The 13923-nt window shown below is 46.6% G+C and overlaps 1 protein-coding gene and 1 long non-coding RNA gene across 2 annotated transcripts in view; one reads left to right on the top strand and one right to left on the bottom strand.

Moving 5' to 3' along the window:
- LOC119124509 (palmitoyltransferase ZDHHC5-like) overlaps positions 1-13923 on the top strand; it is a 147438-nt gene that overhangs the window by 70389 nt on the left and 63126 nt on the right. The window lies entirely within an intron of this gene.
- On the bottom strand, positions 10494-13596 carry LOC119125021. Its single transcript, XR_005098409.1, has 3 exons — positions 13220-13596; positions 11290-11294; positions 10494-10505 (listed from the first exon to the last, which is right to left on the bottom strand). It is a non-coding gene; the product is annotated as an uncharacterized LOC119125021 (long non-coding RNA).

The following is a 13923-nucleotide window of genomic DNA, read 5'->3' as shown; positions in this document are numbered from 1 at the left end:
AGACTTCAGTTCTCTCCCTATTAGTTTCAATTCACAGTTTAATTAGCAGTTTCAATCAGCAAATAACAAAATGCGTATTACAGGTAATATTTTATTTCACAACACTTTGCCTTGTTCCTTTCTTCTCTGCTGTTCACTTCAAACACGCTCCATACGAACACAATGTTCTCGTATCAGACGCTTGCTCGATCACCTGCTCGTTTGCTGTCACAATGTACCCTACACAAATCCGAAACATTTGTTGCGGCTCCGAGTCACGACGAGGGGCAAGTTTTGGTTTCCAAGGGTGTTTTTATTCCTCTTCAACTTCTCTCCCATACAGAGCCGCCTTTTTCACATGTCCGCACGTCACTTTCCTCTCTTTTCATCTGATCGCGGTGGTGCCTTTACGGGCAGTCGGAGAAATCAACGGCAACAAAAAAAAATACATCCAGCCTAGTTAAGACCATACCAAAGACTATAAAAATGGGACCCATTGCCTCCCTGCTTGGCACTCAGCATTAAGGGTTGGAATTGGGGGGTTAGATCACCAAATGATTCCCGAGCGCGGCGCCGCTGCTGCTCACTGCTCCCCTCTCCCCCAGGGGATGGATCAAAATCACACGGGGATGGGTCAAATTCAGAGGACAAATTTCACCACACCCAGATGCGTGTGTGACGATCATTGGGACTTTAAAAAAAAAAAATTGGGTGCGTATTATACATGGGTACAGGCTTTTTTCCAGCATCAACATGCCATTTTTAGGGTGCGTATTATACATGGGGGCGCATTATACACGGAAAAAAACGGTATATTTCCCTTCGATATCGACCCGTATATTTACAGCTTATTTTGAAATGACATAGCCTCACGGGTACAACAGCTATTCAGTGACGCCCCCTGACCACGGTTGCCGTAATGCTGGGAAGCGATGTGACCTTGTAATTTATTAGTCGTACTAAAACGTACTGAAACATTTTGGCAGAGCACTGTGTACAAGCAGTATGGATCAACAAATTCATCAATTGATCCATATATAAGGCGCACTGTCGGCTTTTGAGAAATTTTAGGTTTGTAGGTGCGCCTTATAGTCCAGAAAATACGGTACATTGTATTTTTAGACACTGTACTGTGCTTTTGAATGCTTCTTTGTATTTTTAAACACTTTTGTAAACATTTTAAAGTCAAACTGATTTTCATAAACATTCTTTATTTAAAAAAATAAGAAAATAAATACAATATCCGCACAAGACTTATATGAACCTTTGTTGAAGTTTTAGTCCCTTTATTGTTTTTTAAACACTTTTTTGTATTTTCAAACACTTTTGTAAAAATTTGAAAGTCAAACTGACGTTCAGAAACATTCTTATTTATTTAAATAAAAAAGAAAACAAATAAGAGTAAATATATTGTTACAAGATCCACACAAGACTTTCATTAATCTTTTTTGAAGTGTAATCGTGTCTGTCTCCTCCTGTCAGCCAGCTAGCACGCAAGAGCATCTGCACAAGACTTTTCATACACTCTATTGTACTTTTAAATACGTTATTGTATTTTAAACACTTTTTTTAACATTTCAAACTATAAACGTGTCACGGCTCAGCTCTGCTCTTGCCGTGCTGACCGGCTGACGCGCCCCTGCAGCCCAGCGCAAGGGCATCTGCACACTGCTCAGAGGCCGTCCCAAATCCTGGACGACAGTGCTTTTTTCTGACGTGCGCGGCAGCCAGCCAGGCACCCGGCGCTTGTCCTCAGTGCACGGCCCGCACTATCACCAGTCATTGCTGTTGCCAATAACTGTTTCTGCACGGTGGTGCGTTTTTCCTTAGTGCGCGTCTGTCTCGTCTCCGCTCTCGCCCTGCGGGCCGGCTCACACACCCTCCACGCTAGACCTCTGAGGCGCGCGTCACCAATACGGAACTGCTAACCATCAGTCCTCACCGTTTTGTCTGCTTTGACACGCACGCTTGCCACCTGATTCCTGTTTGCCTGACCCGCTGTGTAACGAGATGCCCACACGATGCGGGTTCGCTGGCCGGCTTGTCATTTTAAAGTGTAAACATGTCATGACTCCGCTTTTTTCTTGCTATGCTGACTGGCTGACGTGTCCCCGCAGCCCAGCGCGAGGTTATCCGGACAAGACTTCCATCCATTTTCTATAATGCTTGTCCCCACGGGGGTTGCGGGTGTGCTGGAGCCTATACCAGCAGTCATCGGGCAGTAGGCTGGTTGCCAGCCAATCACAGGGCACACAGAGACGAACAACCATCCGCACTCGCACTCAAACCTAGGGGCAATTTGGAGTGCTCAAATTGGCCTACCAAATATGTTTTTGGAATGTGGGAGGAAACCGGAGTGCCCAGAGAAAACCCACGCAGGCACGGGGAGAACATGCAAACTCCACACAGGGAGAGCCGGAGGTGGAATGGAACTAGCACCCTCCTAACTGTGAGGCGGACGTGCTAACCAGTGCACCACTGAGCTGCCCCGCACAAGACTTTCATAATTTTATTTTTAAACACTTTATTATACTTTGAAACACTATTGTATCTTTAAAGCAGTGGTTCTTAACCTTTTTCCTTGTTCGCACCCCATTCAATTCACCAACCAGTTCTCGCACCCCTAACCCTAAATAATTATTATAATAATAATTGGTTTACTTTACAGCTATAAGGATAAATTAGCATTATCCCGTCAAACGCGCACTTTTTATCAAAGTGTCACCGGCTCCCCGGTAACGGGTTCAATAAGCCGGGGTGAAGGGACCCGTCCGTAGCTAACCACCCGAGTTAAATTAATTCTACCAGAATCAATCTAATTTCTATATGACGCCAATCCCTCTCAAGTCATCCGACGCGCGAGCCGAGCAACTCAATTCGAGGCGAGTCGTCGAAATGACCGCGCCATAATGGTGGCTCCCTTCGGTTGTCTGATGCTGGTGTTATGTTACGGATATTTTTAGATGCCTTTGTTAAGGCCTCAGGGATTCGTTAATTTACTAGAGCGCCCTCGCCCTAGCTGAGCTCAAGATAACTACTTCGAACCAGATCTGACAATTCCTGATGTTAAGGATTAAAGCGGTCTTCACTTTAAAAAGAATTGAACGGATTTAAAGAATGACTATGATAGGGAAATATAGAAAATTTAAAGTTCTAATTACTGCATATAAAACCATGCTCAACATAATTAATACAATATAATGAAAGAAGAGATTTAATGAATAAGCAAGAAAAAGAATTACAAGTCGAGAAAACAAAAAGTAAAATTGGCGTCTTCCCCTTTCTGCTCGGAGCGGCTGTCTCCTCTGCCTTCCTCGAAGCTTAAAATTTGACAAAGTCCAATTCGAAGACTCTGGAAATTCATTTTAGTAGATTTTGGTTCAATCTCAAAAAGAATGAAAAATCCATCTTCGTTCTTTTACTCCGGGCAGCGTCACGGCCATCGCCCTGACCAGGAAGAAGCGCGCCCGCTCTGTGTCCGGGCAACATATTTATAGGCTTCTGGCATTACCTCATCGTAATATGTAGGTGCACCACTGGTTGTCTTGGCAACCTTGCTTCAAGCAGCAACCACTGCGCCTGACCGCAGTTCGTCACCGGATGCAGATGTTTCCTGTTTTGCTCGTTCTTTCTTTTACTATTAGCCCTTAATGTCTCCTCTCAACTTAATACATTCAGGTATGGATGGAACACCAATGTTAAATACAGGTTGGACAAAACATTGCAACATGAATCACATATATCTTGTCTAATAAAGATCAATCTCAACACATAATAGTACTTAACACAATAATGGGTTCCTCCAACTTAAACACATATATTGATATTGCTCAAGCTGTTACATCTTAAAATTATGGCATAGCAAACTCTTATTCCAAAATTGTGCGTTGCTACGTGTTTGAACAGGTCGTGTCCTCCCAATTGCTAACAATTTAATTTATTAGATTTGTTAATTTCCATCAGGTCAAGCTTTAACACCATCTCCTGGTGAAATTTTGAACTACTACATGTTTTGGGATAGCCAATGTGCCTGGGCCAAATTCAATATCTAATTTTACACCATCTCGTACCACCATGCCACTTGACAATCCCTAATCCCAATTAACACAATGACTTCTTGATTTCCAGAATTTTTCACTTTTTTCGGTTACCCGACCATTATCAACTCACAGATACTTTATGAATACAGTAATCCCTCGCTACTTTGTGGCTCACCTATCGCAACCTCGGTGTATCGCGGGTTTTTATGAAAACAAATATTGCGGATATATTTGGTGTATCGCTGCCTTTTGCGGCATAACTTGGAGTGTGGGGCTTTGTGTGTCCATATGACTTTACAGCACACTATTGGCCGGTACACGTTCGCTATCCTTGCTGCTGAATAGCTTAGAACTCCTCAGTTCTAGCCACGCTTTATCTCAGCATCCCTCAGTCGCTATACGTTTCCAATCTTCCACTTTGTTAATGTCTGCAGAGTCGGCAGCATCTCTGATTTGCACTTATTTTGTCATGAATGAGGCAGGACAACCAAACGCAACACGGGCTCCCAAAGTTTAAAGGAGACAAGGAGGGCTGGAATGACTGCAGAGGATTTTCACAAGATGGCGGCGCACAGAGTTGCAGCGACTTAGGGCTCTCCATTTCAGTGCTTTTTTCTTCTTATTTTGTTATCTGTTTTCTTACTATCGTGCACTTTTGTTACTGCAAACCTACAGTACATCCGCTAGACGCTTTTGGGTTCCTGTACCAGATATCTGTTTCGACTGACTTTCACCACAAGCACAGTATTCCAGACGACATAGCTCTCCGTGGATTGTTGTCGGATCTTGGAGGCGGCGCAGAAGGAGGAAGGAGAGGAAGGAGAGGAAGCAGAAGCGGGGCCGCAGGTCCGGTATTATGCTAAGGCTACGCATGAAACCACACAAGCCACCTCTCCCGAGTCTCAATCTCTCCAACACCAGATCCCTGGTGCACAAGACGGACGACTTGGAACTGCAACTTGCTGGAAACAAGCATGTTTGTGACTGCTGTATGATGATCATCACTAAAACCTGGCTTCACCCTGCCCTCTGGGAGGCGGTACAGGAGCCTGCGCTCCCGCACCACCAGACTCTCCAACAGCTTCATACTCCAGGCTGTTAGGATCCTGAACTCGCTCCCCCTTTCTGCGTAGCGTCCTGTTCTTGCGCTATGCTTGCTGTCTGCTGTATGCACACTGGCTCAGTTTTGCTCCTCTTATTTATTGGGTTATTGGTTTATTATTTATTCATCGCTCATTTTATTTATTTGTTATTTTTTATTTATTATTTGTGCCTTCTTGTTTTTATTTTGTGTCATCTGCTTGTTTGTCTCGTCACCGTGGGATAGAGGAAACGGAATTTCGGTTTCTTTGTGTGTCTTGACATATGAAGGAATTGACAATAAAGCTGACTTTGACTTTGACAAACCCGACGCTAGCGTGCAGCTGGCAGGCCGCACACTGCTCCGCGGAGACAGAACGGAGAACTCCGGGAAGAGCAAAGGTGGGGGGCTCTATATTTATGTACATGATGATTGGTGCAACAAAGAGACAATCATAGATAGTCACTGTTCCCCGGATGTCGAGTACAGTAAAGTGCCGGCTTTTTTTCCTCCTGAGATAGCTAACCGTTGTGATATGCACGGCTGTGTGTATCCCACCCGACGCCTGTGTAAACACAGCACTCTCTCTCCTGCTGAACATTGTCAACGAACATCAGCGAGCTCACCCCGACGGTGTTCACATCATTGCAGGGGATTTTAACAAGGCCAACCTAAAGACTGTACTGCCGAGTTTCCATCAGCATGTAAAATGTGCCACAAGGGGAGAGAACACTCTGGATCATGTCTATACCAACATCAAGGACACTTACAGAGCCTTACCCCTCCCCCACCTCGGACAGTCAGACCATCTTTCCCTCCTGCTCTCCCCAGCCTACACCCTCCTCAGACACAGGGCGAGGTCCATCATAAAGATTGTTACGACCTGGACTGACGATGCACTCACCAAACTCCGAGACTGTTTCGTACATACAGAATTGGACTTATTTGGACACCAGAAGCTGAATATACACACAGAAACGGTTCTGGACTATATTCAGTTCTGCATTGGAAATGTGACTGTGGAAAAAAACATCTGAGTTTTTCCAAATCAGAAACCCTGGATGACCAGTCAGGTCCACACACTTCTCAGGGCCCGCGACGCCGCCTTCAGTTCAGGAGACAAAGCTCGGTACAGTGCAGCCAGAGCTGGCCTGTGAAGAGGAATGAAAAGAGCGAAAACAGACCACAGGATGCAGAAGAGTCCCATCTGTCCAGCAACAATAAACGGAAGGTGTGGCAGGGGATTTATGACATCACCAACTACAGAGGTAGTGATACGTCATCAGCAGACCTGAGTGCGCCACTGGCAGAGGAGCCAAACTGCTTCTTTGCTCGGTTTGATTCATCCCAGCAGCGCTCATCTGTCCTTGCCCTGCCCCCACCCCGTCCCGATTCCTGCACCACTCCAGTCACTGTCCAGGTGCACAATATTGAAAAAGTGCTGCTTGCTTTGAACCCCAGGAAATCCCCCGGCCCAGACGGGGTGCCTGGTAAAGTGTTCAAAGCGTGTGCCAACCAGCTGGCCCCCACCTTCACCGGGATCTTCAACCTCTCCTGGCTCAGGCTATCATCCCTTCCTGCCTGAAAGCCTCAACAATAATCTCGGTGCCGAAGAAGTCTCCCATCACCAGCCTGAACGACTACCGTCCAGTGGCTCTCACTCCGGTAATCATGATGTGCTTTGAGAGATTGGTTCTTCAGCACATCAAAGACTATCTTCCCCCAGACCTCGACCCCCACCAGTTCGCGTACCGGGCGAATAGATCCAAAGAAGACGCCGTCACTATAGCTCTCCACTCTGTACTGAACCACCTGGAGCAGCAGCGGCGCTACGCCCGCATGCTCTTTTTGGATTACATGTCCGCATTTAACGCAATAATTTCTGACAGACTCACCACAAAACAAGTGCGGCGGGCTGGTTCTGCTCGACATCGGCGAAAGCGAGTTTTGTGGCGATCTGGACTTTGAAGCGGGGACATTAAAGGCGCTCGGTCTGCTCCGTCCTGTAGCGGACTCGCCTGCTATTCCTCCCCCGGTTGGGTGTCCGGGCCAGGCTGGCGGCCAACCCAGCTCGCCCGGCCGTGCCTTCCATTCTTCTGGCGAACGTTCGATCGCTGGACATCAACATGCCTGCTGAGTTCTACGGAGCGGACAGTGCGTAACTGCTGTGCATCTGGAGCGGCTGGCGTGCTATCGGGCGGACCGGGCCATTGTACGAGGGGGAACAACGCGAGGAGGTGGACTGTGCGTCTACATCCGTGACGAGTGGTGCCGGGACTCTGTTGTGGGATGCTAGCACTGCTCGCCACTGGCGAAGTTTGTGATCTCCAGGCTGTTTGGGTCCTGAACTCTCTCCCCCGTTGTTTACTTGTATGTTAATCGTGTACTGTGTCTCGTCACCGTGGGATAGGGGAAACGAAATTTCGGTTTCTTTGTGTGTCTTAGCATGAAGGAATTGACAATAAAGCTGACTCTGACTCTGACTCTGGATTAAGGAGTTTCTTTCCAACCAACCCCAGACTGTGGCACTTGGCCCCCACCTCTCCTCCACTCGCACGCTGAGCATCGGCTCCCCTCAATGCTGTTGTGCTGAGCCCCCTCCTCTCCTGCCACTACACCCATGACTGCAGACCGGCCCACAAAGACAACCTTATTGTCAAGTTCGCTGACGATACCGCAGTGGTCGGTCTCATCGCCAAGGATGATGAGGCTGCCTACAGAGAGGAGGTCCTGAGGTTGGCGGCCTGGTGCTCAGAGAACAACCTTGCCCTGAACACCAAAAAAACTAGAGAAATGATCATCGACTTCAGGAAGCACAACACTGACTTAGGCCCCCTACACATCAACGGCGAGCGCGTTGAAAGGGTCCAGACCTTCAAATATCTCGGCGTCCTCATCTCAGACAACACCTTCTGGTCAGAGAACATCACCTCCATCACCAAGAAGGCTCACTTCCTGAGAGTTCTCAGGGAGCACAACCTCAACTCCAACCTGCTGCTGACCTTCTACCGCTTATCCATCGAGAGCTTGCTGACATACTGCATCACAGTATGGTTTGGCAGCTCCATCGCTGCTGACAGCAAGAGACTGCAGAGAGTTGTCAGGGAAGCACAGAAGATCGTTGGCTGCCCTCTCCCCTCCCTGACGGACATTTACACCTCCCGCTGTCTCAGCAGAGCCAAGGCAATGTCAGGAGACAGCTTCCACCCTGGCTCTGTCCTGTTTGACCTGTTGCCCTCAGGAAGGCGCTACAGGAATATCAGGACAAGGACAACCAGACTTAAAAATTGCTTTTTTCCGAGAGCCATAACTGGTGTCAACGGAAACATGTAATAAGCCTGATATTTTTGGACAACATATTCTTCCACGTGCAATATATTTATACTTAACCACCATAACTGTGCATTTGTCACTTTGAAAACTTGTTTACATTGTATATATATATAGTTTAACATCTATCATATTTTTTGTATACTTTATTTTTTCTATATACTTTATAGTTTTATTTTGCACTGTTGGGAAGCTCTAATCTTGTTATACAATGTATAATGACAATAAAAGGCATTCTGATTCTGAGAGCAGAGCTCGCATCGTACGTCATTAAAGCAGAAGGGCATAGCAAGCTTTTTAAAGCTATTTAGAAAGTATTTAAAGATACAACAAAGTGTTTAAAAGTACAATGTGTTTAAAAGTAAAATTATAAAAGTCTTGTGCGGATGCCCTCGCGCTGGGCTGCAGGGGCACGCAGCTGTTCAGCACGACAAGAGCAGAGCGGAGCCATGACACGTTTACATTTTAAAATATTTAAATGTTTAAAAATACAATGAAGTGTTTAAAAATAAAATTATAAATGTCTTGTGTGGATGCTCTCGCGCTGGGCTGCAGGGGCGCGTCAGCCGGTCAGCACAGCAATAGCAGAGCAAAGCCATGACATGATTACAATTTCAAATGTTGAAAAATAAAATCAATTGTTAAAGAATAAAAGTATAAATGTCTTGTGCGTATGCCCTGGCGCTGGGCAGCAGGGGTGCGTCAGCCGGTCAGCATGGCAAGAGCAGAGTGTAGCCGTGACACGTTTACACTTTAAAATGTTTAAATGTTTAAAAATACACTAAAGTATTTAAAAATGAAATTATAAAAGTCGTGTGCGGATGCCCTCGCACTGGGCCTTATCAGCCGGCCAGCACAGCGAGAGCAGAGCAGAGTCGTGACACCTTTATACTTTAAAATGTTTAAAAAAGTGTATAAAATACAATAACGTTAAGTGCCCAACAAGAGGGGAAAGGACTTTGGACCACGTGTACTCCAACATCAAGCATGGGTACAGAGCCATGCCCCTCCCCCACCTCGGACAGTCAGACAATCTCTTCTTGCTACTCAGTCCTCTCAGACGCGGATCCAGGCCCACCATAAGGACTGTAACAACTTGGCCTGGAAATGCACCCCTCCACTCACTGTAAAGGAGCAGGAGGTGAGGCATGTGCTCCAGGCAGTAAACCCCAGGAAGGCTCCTGGTCCAGATGGAGTACCTGGCAGAGTGCTCAGAGCCTGCGCCCACCAGCCGTCCCCGATTTTCAACAGGATCTTGAACCTCTCGCTGGCACAAGCAGTCATTCCTACCTGCCTGAAGTCAGCCACAATAATCCCCATACCAAAAAGTTCACCCCCAACCAGCCTCAACGACTACCGCCCTGTTGCCCTCACCCCAGTAATAATGAAGTGCTTCGAGAGACTGGTTCTCCAACACATCAAGGACTGCCTCCCCCCACACTCGACCCCCATCAGTTCGCATACCGGGCGAACAGATCCACGGAGGATGCCATCACCATAGCTCTGCATGCTGTGTTGAGACACCTGGAACAGCAGCAGAGCTATGCGAGAATGCTCTTTGTGGACTACAGCTCGGCTTTCAATACATCCATCCATCCATCCATCCATCTTCTGTACCGCTTAGTCCCCACGGGGGTCGCGGGCGTGCTGGAGCCTATCCCAGCCGTCATCGGGCAGCAGGCGGGGGACACCCTGAACCGGTTGCCAGCCAATCGCAGGGCACACAGAGACAAACAACCATTCGCACTCGCACTCACACCTCGGGACAATTTGGAGTGCTCAATCGGCCTACCAAGCATGTTTTTGGGATGTGGGGGGAAACCGGAGTGCCCGGAGAAAACTCACGCGGGCCCGGGGAGAACATGCAAACTCCACACAGGGAGAGCCGGAGGTGGAATCGAACCCGCACCCTCCTAACTGTGAGGCGGACGTGCTACCCAGTGCGCCACCGAGCCGCCGCTTTCAATACAATCATCCCAAATGTTCTGGTCACGAAGCTAGACACTCTGGGCCTCCCCCCTCTCACTTGCACCTGGATCAAAGACTTCTTGACCAACAGGCCCCAGACAGTGAGACTTGGCCCCCACCTTTCCTCTACACGCACACTGAGCACTGGTTCACCACAAGGCTGCGTGCTGAGCCCTCTCCTCTACTGTCTTTATACCCATGACTGCAGTCCGGCCCACGGCAACAACATGATTGTAAAATTTGCTGATGACACCACAGTGGTCGGGCTGATCTCGAATGGTGACGAGATAGCCTATAGGGAGGAGGTCCAGAAGCTCAGGAACTGGTGCTCTGCAAATAACCTGGCTCTGAACACCAAGAAAACAAAGGAGATCATCGTGGAATTCAGAAGGAAAAAAAGAGATCCCCCCCCCCTATGCATCCTGGGAGTCCAGATCTCTGATGACCTCTCCTGGACACGCAACACCTCAGCTGTCATCAAGAAGGCTCAGGAGCGTCTACACTTCTTAAGAGTCCTCAGGAAGAGCAGTATGGATCTGAAGCTTCTGCTCACCTTCTACCATACCTCCATTGAGAGCCTGCTGATGTACTGCCTCACCACCTGGTACGGGAGCTGCACTGCTGCAGATAGAGGCAGGCTACAGAGGACAGTCAAAGCAGCGCAAAGGATCATTGGCTGCCCTCTCCCCTCCTTGACGGACATATAGTACAACACCCGGTGCATCAGCAGAGCTCACAGCATCATCAAAGACAACACACATCCCGCCTCCCAGCTGTTTGAACTGCTTCGTTCTGGGAGGTGCTACAGAGGCATTTGAGCAAGGACTACCAGACTGAGAAACAGTTTCTTCCCAAGAGCAATCACCGCTCTGAACCCTAAGAAAAAACAACACCAGCTATAATGCAACACCGACACTCCTTTAAAACTACGTGCAATAACTATTTACTATTTATTTACTTTCTGTACAAACCTCATTCATGTTAATACATATACCCACATTGAACATACTGTAAATAAGATTTTTTAACCTTCATTCTCCTAATAGCTATACTGTAAATAAGATCTTTCACGTTTCATTGAAACGCAGGAAGTGCATCCCGCTGTTGAGAGCATCAATTAGCGAGGCAGGAGTTCTCGAATTGGTGTTCTGAGTAGAGGCGACGCAAAAGGCGCCGTTGAGTAACTAAGAGCTGTATCGTTCCTATTCCGAGTGCACACGGAAAGGCTTCGAAAGGAGACAGCTTGAACCTACAACTATTTTTTGGAGGCGGCTTGTGAAGCGAAGCTGGCCTCCAGAGTTTGCTAAATACATGGTAGAGCTGGCATGGGAGCGGCGCCTCGCTGTGTAGTGTGTGCGCTTTTTGAGGAAGGAGTTTTAGAGAATGAAGAAAAAAAGAAAAAAGTTAAAGAGGAAGAGCAGAGCAGGCCGTTTGCCTGGTGGGGGGTGAGTGTGCTCGGGGAGAATGTTAAAGGGACAGTCTGTGTTTCCCACAGGGTGTTTGAAGCGGGGTGAAGATGACATTTGCGCTGCGTTGCTTGTTTGTTTGTATGTTGTCTGTCGGTGTTATGTGTTGTAAGACGAAATTGGCTATAATGGTGCACTGAAGAATTTGCTAGACTGTAGTTTGTCTGGTTTGCACCGCAAAATGGAAGAAAAAAAAAAAAAGGTGGGGGGATTAGTTGTTTACAGGAACTGGTCCACACTCGTTCAGGGTCAAGCCCTAATAGAAATCTTTTTTTTTTTTTTTTTTTTTTTTTTTTTTTAAGGCTTAAGAAGAGATTTAATGACAAGACTCACCCACACAGAACAAAAGAGGAGACTAAAGGTCTAAAATCCTATTTGGTTGAACAAGTTGAGTGATCGGCTCTCCTTTGTTCCAAAATCCGAATTCTGTTTAAAAAAGAGGAAAGGTCTGGCAGTGAGGAGCCTAGCCAAAAAAGTAAAATTGGCGACTTCTCCTTTCTGCCCGGGGCGGCTGTCTCCTCTGCCTTCCTCGAAGCTTAAAATTTGACAAAGTCCAATTCGAAGACTCTGGAAATTCATTTTAGTAGATTTTGGTTCAATCTCAAAAAGAATGCAAAATCCATCTTCGTTCTTTTACTCCGGGCAGCGTCACGGCCATCGCCCTGACTAGGAAGAAGCGCGCCCGCTCTGTGTCCGGGCAACATATTTATATGCTTCTGGCATTACCTCATCGGAATTACCTCACCGGCACGTGAGGTGGCCTTTCTGGAAGTTTCTGGAAGCTTCGAGAATGTTCCTTAGCTGATCCCTGACCAGGCCAGCTGGAAACCACTGGTTGTCTTAGCAACCTTGCTTCAAGCAGCAATCACCGGAAACAGATGTTTCCTGTTTTGCTCGTTCTTTCTTTTAGCATTAGCCCTTAATGTCTCCCCTCAACTTAATACATTCAGGTATGGATGGAACACCAATGTTAAATACAGGTTGGACAAAACATTGCAACATGAATCACATATATCTTGTCTAATAAAAATCAATCTCAACACATAATAGTACTTAACACAATAATGGGTTCCTCCAACTTAAACACATATATTGATAACTACTTCGAACCAGATCTGACAATTCCTGATGTTAAGGATTAAAGCTGTCTTCACTTTAAAAAGAATTGAACGGATTTAAAGAATGACTATGATAGGGAAATAAAGACATTTTAAAGTTGTAATTACCGCATATAAAACCATGCTCGACATAGTTAATACGAAATAATCGATACCGAATTAAGGCTTAAGAGATTTAATGATTAAGCAAGAAAAAGAATTACAAGTCGAAAAAACAAAATAACAAGACTCACCCACACAGAACAAGAGAGGAGACTTAAGGTCTAAAATCCTATTTGGTTGAACAAGTCGAGTGATCGGCTCTCCTTTGTTCCAAAATCCGAATTCTGTTTAAAAAAGAGGAAAGGTCTGGCCGTGAGGAGCCTAGCCAAAAAAGTAAAATTGGCGACTTCTCCTTTCTGCCCGGGGCGGCTGTCTCCTCTGCCTTCCTCGAAGCTTAAAATTTGACAAAGTCCAATTCGAAGACTCTGGAAACTCGTCTTAGTAGATTTTGGTTCAATCTCAAAAAGAATGCAAAATCCATCTTCGTTCTTTTACTCCGGGCAGCGTCACGGCCATCGCCCTGACTAGGAAGAAGCGCGCCCGCTCTGTGTCCGGGCAACATATTTATGTGCTTCTGGCATTAACTCATCGGACTTACCTCACCGGCACGTGAGGTGGCCTTTCTCGAAGTTTCTGGAAGCTTCGAGAATGTTCCTTAGCTGATCCCTGACCAGGCCGGCTGGAAACCACTGGTTGTCTTAGCAACCTTGCTTCAAGCAGCAATCACCGGAAACAGATGTTTCCTGTTTTGCTTGTTCTTTCTTTTAGCATTAGCCCTTAATGTCTCCCCTCAACTTAATACATTCAGGTATGGATGGAACACGAATGTTAAATACAGGTTGGACAAAACATTGCAACATGAATCACATATATCTTGTCTAATAAAAATCAATCTCAAC

Source organism: Syngnathus acus, chromosome 1 (genome assembly GCF_901709675.1).
Source record: "Syngnathus acus chromosome 1, fSynAcu1.2, whole genome shotgun sequence".
In the NCBI taxonomy this organism is placed as follows: domain Eukaryota; kingdom Metazoa; phylum Chordata; class Actinopteri; order Syngnathiformes; family Syngnathidae; genus Syngnathus; species Syngnathus acus.
Note: the sequence above shows the minus strand (reverse complement) of the source record. Positions and strands in the feature narration are given on the sequence as shown.